Below are 8,137 nucleotides of genomic sequence, written 5' to 3' on the forward strand. Positions count from 1 at the left end.
ACACGCAAAGTTTAAAAAGTAACTATTTTTTATGGGTATCCCTAGTTCATGAAAAAAATTCACTGAGCCCAACACTTATGATATGCACACTTTTCTGTCTGTGTATTATACTTTAATGAAAACTTTCAAAAAATGATTATTATTTTTCCATAAGCAGGCTTATTTTTGGAACCAAGGCTCCGCGGAGCCTGATAACACAAGCGTAACCGAATGTCTTCCGGATCAGCCCAGTTGTGTGAACTCTGCCAATTCTGGGTTTCTTCCCCCTGTCTTTCTGGGCTGGGTCCAGACTCTTCTGTGACGGGGTGGCCCCTGCCTGGTGTGGATGGAGGAAGCATCGGGCCCACCTCTCTGGGTCTCGGCTAGCCTCTGCCATGCCCGTTGCCAGCTGGCATTGATCCTGGCTGGGCTGCAGGCCCTGCCTCCAAAGCCCACCTTGGGAGCCACATCTCTCTGCATCTCTAGCTGGGATGAGACCAAGCTACTGGGTGGGGGCCCCAGAAAATGGCTGAGTTCCAGCCAGCTTGAAGACTCCTTCCAAGGGGAAGGCAGGAAAGATGAGAGAGTTGGGCCATTGGGGGCGTGAGCTGGGGCAGGTGGGCAGCGGTCAGCCGGGATAGCATGAGGACAGGCAGCGCCAGAGGTCCCCATGGTGAGTGTGTGGGCAAACGTCAGTGCAGGTCACTGGTGCAGGCGACAACAGCCCCTTGTCTCCCCTCCCACACTCCTCCCACCCTAGAGAACCGTGGTGGCGGGTGGAGAAGGAGAAGCATGAGGGTGGAAGGAGACGGCCGCCTCTGCTCTGCACCACTGTGCGAGGACTTTGTGCGTCAGGCCTGAGCTGGAGGTGGAGAGAAGCTTTAAACTGGTGAGAAGTTCAAGTTTTAATTTAGATCAGAGTGTACAGGGATGGGGACAGCACCCATCTCCCAGGCTGGGCCGCCCCTCCAAGGCCAGCTCATTCAGGAATGCAGTGGTTCCTGTTTCCATGCGAGACCTCGTCTGTGGCCTGTGGGATCCAGGAATCTGAGGCCTCTGCTGACTCCTCAGCCTCTGGACGTGCAGAGCCTCCTGGGGTTCCTGAAGCCCCTGGAAGTTCACCTCTCCGGGCGCCCTCTCCTTCCTGGGCTCCTGCGTCCTGCCCCTCATCTGCATTGAACCCTGTTGGTGCAGATGCGAGGCCCAGCACCTCCTCAAGCCCCTCAGAACCCACAGCAGTGTAATGTGTGCACGGCACAGACCTTCCTGGGAGAGTCCTCGTGGATGCAGAGGAAGGTGTGACAGTGTGGTGGCCAAGCCCCCTCCTGGGTTCCCTGCTGGGCATCCACCTGCTGTCCCGTAATTTGTCCCAGGCCCTGGCTTCTTACTGATGTCAGGGTGAGGACGCTGGAATCCCCTGGGAATCAACACTTGTGCCACTGGAGGGTTCTGGCCTCTGGCAAGTGCTGGTCAGTGGGAGATAGAGTCAGCCGTCACCCTTCCTCCCCGGCCGGGTGGCCCTGGGCCCCGTCTGTACATCGCCTGGGTTGTGGCCCACTGCAGTGCTGGTCTTGGGTGAGCTGACAAAACGCCCTGGTGCCGGTTCTTCCTCCTGATATGGGAGAGGGGCAGGGAAGTGCTGGGTAGAGAAGAAGGGCAGGTCCCTGATGAGGGCTCCACCCCCGGGCCTGTGCCCATGGACCTCGGTGAGGACAGGCACTCCTGCCTTCACACCCAGATGTTGCATTTCCCAAGACCACCCTGGCCTGCCACGCCCCCATCTTGTGCCTGTGAAAAGCCCTGAGACCCCAGCAGGCAGGCACACAAGCAGCTGGATGTCGAGAGGAGCAAATCAGTGGAGGAACACACGGGTGGCTGGATGTGGAGAGGAATGCCCTGACACACACCGGCATGCCGGCAGGCCACTGACGGGCAGAAGCAGAATGATGTGGAGTTTAGCTGGGGCAGTCAGAGGAGAGCCCAGGCCGCTGAGCAGCCCAACTCCCCGGGAAAATCTTTCCACTCCATCCTGCTTCTGGCTTCCCCTCTGCTGAGAGCTACCTCCACTTGATAAAACCTTGCACTCATTCTCCAAGCCCACGTGTGACCTGATCCTTCCGGTACACCAAGGAAGAACTTGGGATACAGAAAGCCCTTTGTCCTTGCGACAAGGCAGAGGGTGTAATTGAGCTGGTTAACACAAGCCACCTAAAGATGGCAAAACTAAAAGAGCACACTGACGCATGCCCACTGGGGCTTCAGGAGCTGAAAACATTCACCCCTAGACACTGCCTGGGGTCAGAGCCCCACAGCCTGCCCGTCTATATGCTCCCCTAGAGGTCTGAGAGCGGGGCATAAAGAAGTGAGTCACACCCCCATTGCACACCCTGTGAGGGGGACGAGGGAACTTTTCCCGTTTCACTCCTACTCTTGCTCTTACTCCTGTTTGTGGGGATCACAGCCCCCAACAGAGGATGGCCTGAAAAGCTCTGCATCTTAGGCTCTGCTTTCAATGGAAGCCGGCTGATGTGGTGCCTCCTGCCATTCTCGATTCAGCAGATGCAGAGCAGCAGCTCCATGGCGGGGAGGGTACTGCACCTGGGGGGTGCTGCGTCACAGGGGGTGCTGCGCCTGAGAGTGCTGTGCCTGGGGGCTACTGCGCCTGGGGGATGCTGTGCCTGAGGGTGCTGCGCCTGGGGGGTGCTGCGTCTAGGGGGTACTGTGCCTGGGGATGCTGTGCCTGAGGGTGCTGCGCCTGGGGGGTGCTACGTCTAGGGGGTGCTGCACCTGGGGGGTGCTGTGTCTCTGGGGGGTACTGTGCCTGGGGGATGCTGTGCCTGAGGGTGCTGCGCCTGAGGGTGCTGCGCCTGGGGGGTGCTACGTCTAGGGGGTACTGTGCCTGGGGGGTGCTGTGTCTCGGGGGGGGGTACTATGCCTGGGGGATGCTGTGCCTGAGGGTGCTGTGCCTGGGGCATGCTGTGCCTGGCGGCTGCTGCACCTGGGTTTCCTGTTGTCCCACAGACTCAGACACTGAAGGTCCCTGGGCTGATCTGTCCACCTGGAGCCAGCTGGGGCTACAGCCACACCGGACTCTGCTCCAGCCTCTGAGGCCTCTGCTGCGGAGTCCCCAAGAGCCTTCTGAGCCCTGCCTTTCTCACGGTCTCTCTAGCAGGTGGAGAGGGGGTGCTGGTGGCTGAGAACCACTGCGGGGCGGGGCGGACAGTGTGAGCCTGGGCTCTCAACACCAGCCAAGCATTTCGGCACCCTCATTCTTTGTTTTACCTTTAATCTTTATTAAATGACTATCGAAATTAACTCGCTCTTCATAATTTTCACAAAGTAGCCTAGGTAAAATAAAACAGACTTTGGAGCCAGAAGAATTGAAATAAAATTCTCATTTCCCACTTACTTGCTGTGTTAGCTGGTACAAATGACTTGGCCTCTCTGAGCCTGTCTCTGCATTTTTGAAAGGAAATGACGACAGCTGCCTCACGGTACAGCTGAAAGGACTGAGTGAGATGAAACGTCTCTGGCCCTGCGCAGGACACCAGTGGTGCCCACAGTGCCAGTTACTGGGGTGAGTGTCACTCGTGTTGAGCTGAGCAGGGGGCCAAGCTCCAGTCCTGGGCTGTATCTGTATCTCCACGGAAGATCAAAACGTGGGGGCCGAGGAGTCCTCTGTGGATCATTGCTTCTGAACAGAAACAGTGTGTGAAGTCAAGCAGGGGAGCCCTCCCTTTCCGGAAGCGAGTCATTGAAGCAATGCCCCCGTGCAGACTCCACACACGTTAGCGCTGTTGGCCGGGCCGGCCTCCCATGGAGAGCCCCTCTTCAGAGCCACCTTGCCCCCACTTCCCCCTCAACTGCTCAGCTCGCTGGGGAGGAAGGCAGCGAAGTTGTAAAAACTTACTTTTTGGAAAAATAAGAATTATGGGGAATGACATTAATTTAAAAGCTTTTAAGGAGCCAATTCACCTGTGAAAGTGCTCCCCAGGTGAGAGCCTTCCTGTGTGGAGAACAGCCTGGTCTTTAAAAGGATTTTAATTAATGTTGCTGAGAAACACGCCGATGGCATTTAAGTCTGAAGCTAAAGAGCAAAGGTACCAGCCAAGAGTTTTATGACGTGGAGCTAGTTTTCTTAAAGGCTGTTGAAATAATATTCCGTGCACTCAGCCTCCCCACTTAGTGCAGGTGACGGCCAAGAGTAAGTGCTGGAATTCTCGGTGGCCTAACCCCGGCCCTCAGGACAGAACAGAAGGTAGCGGCCCCTGCCAGGACGTGCTCAGTGGAATTGCAGAGGCACTTTCAGGAGCACAGCGCCTTCTCACCTTCTGCTCGGCACACACCTCGAGGGGTGGCAGCCAGCTCCTGGCGGCCCACCCAGCGCCCTGAAGCCTGAACTGCCTGGACTGTCGCTGAGCAAATGCCAGGGCCTGAAGAGGACCTGGAAGAGGGCGGGTGAGGGGCTGCAGGGGTGTGAGGCCTGGATGATCCCGTCTGGACGATGAGCTGGGCACTGCAGACTGGTGTCGTCCTGGCTGGAGATGAAAGTCACCACGTGGCTCCCCGTGTGGCCAGACCACTGTGGCTGGACCAGAGTTTCCCTATGGCCTCTGGGAATGGCAGGGACGGTGGGGGAGGAGGTCCCAGGGGATTTTATTAACAGAGGGGGAAAGAGGGTAGAAAAAGGTAACGGGAACAAGTAGCTGAACATATGCCCTGGAGAGCAGGGGAGGAGGCTGAGCAGGCAACTTCAAAAGGGATGGAAGAAAATGGGGGCTGTGGAGAGTTGAAGAGTGACCCCAAAAGATATGTCCATCCAGAACCTCAGAATGTGACCTTGTTTGGAATAAGGACTTTTGAGGATATAATTAAGGTAAGAATCTTGGGAGGAGATGGTCCTGGATTAGGGTGGGGCCTAAATCCGAGGACAGTTGCCCTCATAAGGGACAGAAGGGGACACAGTAGCACAGGGGAGGAGGCCACATGAAGATGGAGGCAGCTCAGAGTGATGCAGCCACCAGCCAAGGGATGTGGGGGCAGTGGGAAGCTGCAGGAGGCGGGAGGGATGCCCCCGAGAGCCTCTGGAGGGAGCAAGACTGTCTGCACCTGGATTTCAGACGTCGGGGCTCCACAACTGTGAGAGAATAAATCTCTGTTGTTCTAGGCCACCCGTTTGCAGCCATGTGTTACGGCAGACCAGAGGCACAGGCACACAGAAGAGACTCCCACAGCTGTTCCCAGAGCCCTGGATGAAGCATCCTCCAAAGGATTATGTCACCAAAGTTTCTGCAGGTGGTGAGTTTGGGAGCTGCTGGGTCAACTGAAGGTCATATATGTGAGTGTGTTGCAAATCTCCAGGGGGCTTTAGAGTGTGGGGTTCTCAAACTGTTTAACAAGATGGCTGTGTTTCCATGGCATGTCTCCTTGTCCTTGTGTGTCTTGCAATGCCCCTTGGGAAATGTGGGTCAGGGGTTTGGGGAGGGAGGGTGCTGCAGCAGAACGAGCCTGGACCAGGAGTCGGGAGGCTGGCCCGCCAAACTCTGTCAGTGTCACAGAAGTGACTCTGGGCAGCCCCTGATCTTTCTTGACTCCGCTCTTAGCCCAGGTCCTCCAGAAAACAGAGCTGGAAACCTGACTTCCCATGTCACTGCTTTAGTGGAATTGTGAGCCCAGGAAAGGAGTGAGGAAACAGCTGGGCGCAGTGGCTCACGCCTGTAATCCCAGCACTTTGGGAGCTGAGGTGGGCGGATCGCTTGAGCTCAGGAGTTTGAGATCAGCCTGGGCAACACAGCAAAACCCTGTCTCTGCAAAAATACAAAAATTAGCCAGGTGTGGTGGTGTGTGCCTGTAGTCCCAGCTACGTGTGGGGATTGCTTGAGTCCAAGGAGGTCAAGGCTACAGTGAGCAGAGATTGCACCACTGCATGCCAGCCTGGGTGACAGAGCAAGACCCTGTCTCGGAAGAAGAAGAGGAAGAAAAAAGAGTGAGGAAACAGAGAAGTGAGCCATGATGGGAGACGCCAGAGCTGCCTCACTCAGCTGGCCTAGCTGCACAACACCCTCGGCCGGCTGTTTGGTCCTTGGGGCACGCCTGCATCATGGCAGGACCAAGCACTGGCAGCTGCAGCACGAAGGCTGGCTGTGCATCTGCTGGGGGCCGCCCACTGCCCTTTGCCTCCCTCTGCCCTCCATATTTTATCAGCCATCCTGGCCCACGATATATCGACTGCCCTGTGCTCCTGGGCTGTGTTGCGGGCTGCTCCAGAGCCTCTGGGGGCCCATCCAACCCTGGCATAGGCTTGGTGGTGGGTCCTCTTCTATAGGTGTCATAAGAGAGGCCCTCAGTTGTGGGGTGGAGGCCACTCTGACAGCAGCAGCTGAGCCCGATGACTAGAGATTGCTGGGAGCTGTTGCTATGGTTGTCTCACCTGGGATGAGCAGCCAAGGTAGGAGGGACTGAGCAGGCCCGGAGAACGCAATGACTGGCCCAGGACAGTCCTTATCCCTGAATTATCGAGACGTGAGAGGAGTCTCTGGGCTCCCTCCTGGCTGTAGCATTCTGGGAGTTGGTAGGATCTGAGTCTGTTTTTGCTGCCCTGGGTTCTGGTAATCTCCCAGGACAGAAATCAAGAGAGATCACCAGACACAGCAGCAAAGAGGACGAGGAAGCTTTATTTTAGGTTGTGCACAAGAAGTCAGTACCACAAAAGGAAAGGGGGGGCGGCCACTCCCTGAGAGTAGTCTGTGGGTTAATTTCACAGGGAAGGGTCTCAGCAGGGCAGGCGTAGGAGGGGTTTCTCTAGCGGCTCTACATGCTTCCTCGTACGTCACATGTAACATTTGCATTTTAAATCTCCACCCCAGGCATGATTTTTCGCATTAAAATGAAGGACGGGTAACTGCACAGGGTGGGTCCCGGGGAAGTCCCTAGCTTCCTAATGCAGGAGCTTCTGGGGTCTTTTGTTGCTGATTGGCTGGAAGTTCCGTAAAGCCACAGCTTGATAAGGGGCTTTTGTTCTTTTTCTCTAAACCACATCGAAACAGGAAACCCACTAGCCTGCCTGCCTCGAGTCCACCAGGAGAGTACCTTGGTGAAGACCAGAAGCCCTCCTGTCTTCTTTAGGAGGCGGGAGGCCTCCAGGGACTAGCACGGGCCTGCAAAGTCACCTCATTTATTCAGTGGACAGATAAGCACTTATTCATGTTTCATGAAGAACAAAATGAAATTACCTTTCCCTGAAATTCTTACCACCAGCTCTCACTTCCCAAGAGACAGCAGATCTCAGTGGTTAAGTGGAACCACTATTAAGTATGGAGCCAGAGGGCCCAGGTTCAAATCTTGGCTATGCCCCTTACTAGCTGGGTGACCTTGGGAAAATTACTTCTCTCTGTGCCTGAACTTTCCCACTTTGAAATAGGGATAAGAATAGCACTCCTTTATAGGACTGTGGTGAGAACTAAGGGAGTCAGTAGTAAGTAAAGCCTTTCAAACAGGACATGGCATGTCCTTTGCAAATGCTATTTTAAGTGTTTGCTAAAGAAATCTTGCTGATGGCACTGTTTTGAAGAAAAATAAAGGTTGACTGCTCCAGCAGTGCCCTCTTTCCTTTTGAAGGCAGAGGCAGATATGCCTGTGGAGGAGTGACAGAGGGGATGTATCAGTCAGGAATGGGCTAGTTTGCATGTGGTAACAAACACACCTCAAGTCTCGGTGGCTCAAACACCAGAGATCTCTCTGTCATTCACTCTTCACATGTTGGTGAAAGGCTCAGGCTGACCCATGGTTATTCACCTGGTGTGTCATGGGTTGTAGTTGCAGCTGGAGGGGGAGAGACGGAGTCACTCTCGGGCCCTTAGGAAGGGACATGCACACACCTCATTGGTCAAGGTGAGTTAGCGGCTGCTCCTGGTTTCCAGGTGCAGGGAGGTGCAATCCTCCTGCATGGCCAGTAGGGGCAGCAGCAGACACCTGCAGGCACCCTGACGCTGATGTCCCCTGCCCCAGGTGCCCTTGCCCCAGCTGACCTGGCCGGAGATCTGCACTGAGGGCCAATGGCTTGCACCATGACAGCACTATGCCAAGGGCAGGTGAATGGTGGGGCTGGCTCAGCAGCTGTGCTGGCGGCTCTGGATCCCAGCTCCCAAACTTCTCCTCA

At 55.6% G+C, this 8,137-nt stretch overlaps 1 long non-coding RNA gene across 1 annotated transcript; it reads left to right on the plus strand.

Moving 5' to 3' along the window:
* The first annotated feature begins 2,984 nt into the window (after positions 1–2,984).
* On the plus strand, positions 2,985–7,572 carry LOC144333540 (uncharacterized). Its single transcript, XR_013402264.1, has 3 exons — positions 2,985–4,855; positions 5,147–5,277; positions 7,026–7,572. It is a non-coding gene; the product is annotated as an uncharacterized LOC144333540 (long non-coding RNA).
* The last annotated feature ends 565 nt before the right edge of the window (positions 7,573–8,137 follow it).

Source organism: Macaca mulatta, chromosome 12 (assembly GCF_049350105.2).
Source record: "Macaca mulatta isolate MMU2019108-1 chromosome 12, T2T-MMU8v2.0, whole genome shotgun sequence".
Lineage (NCBI taxonomy): Eukaryota > Metazoa > Chordata > Mammalia > Primates > Cercopithecidae > Macaca > Macaca mulatta.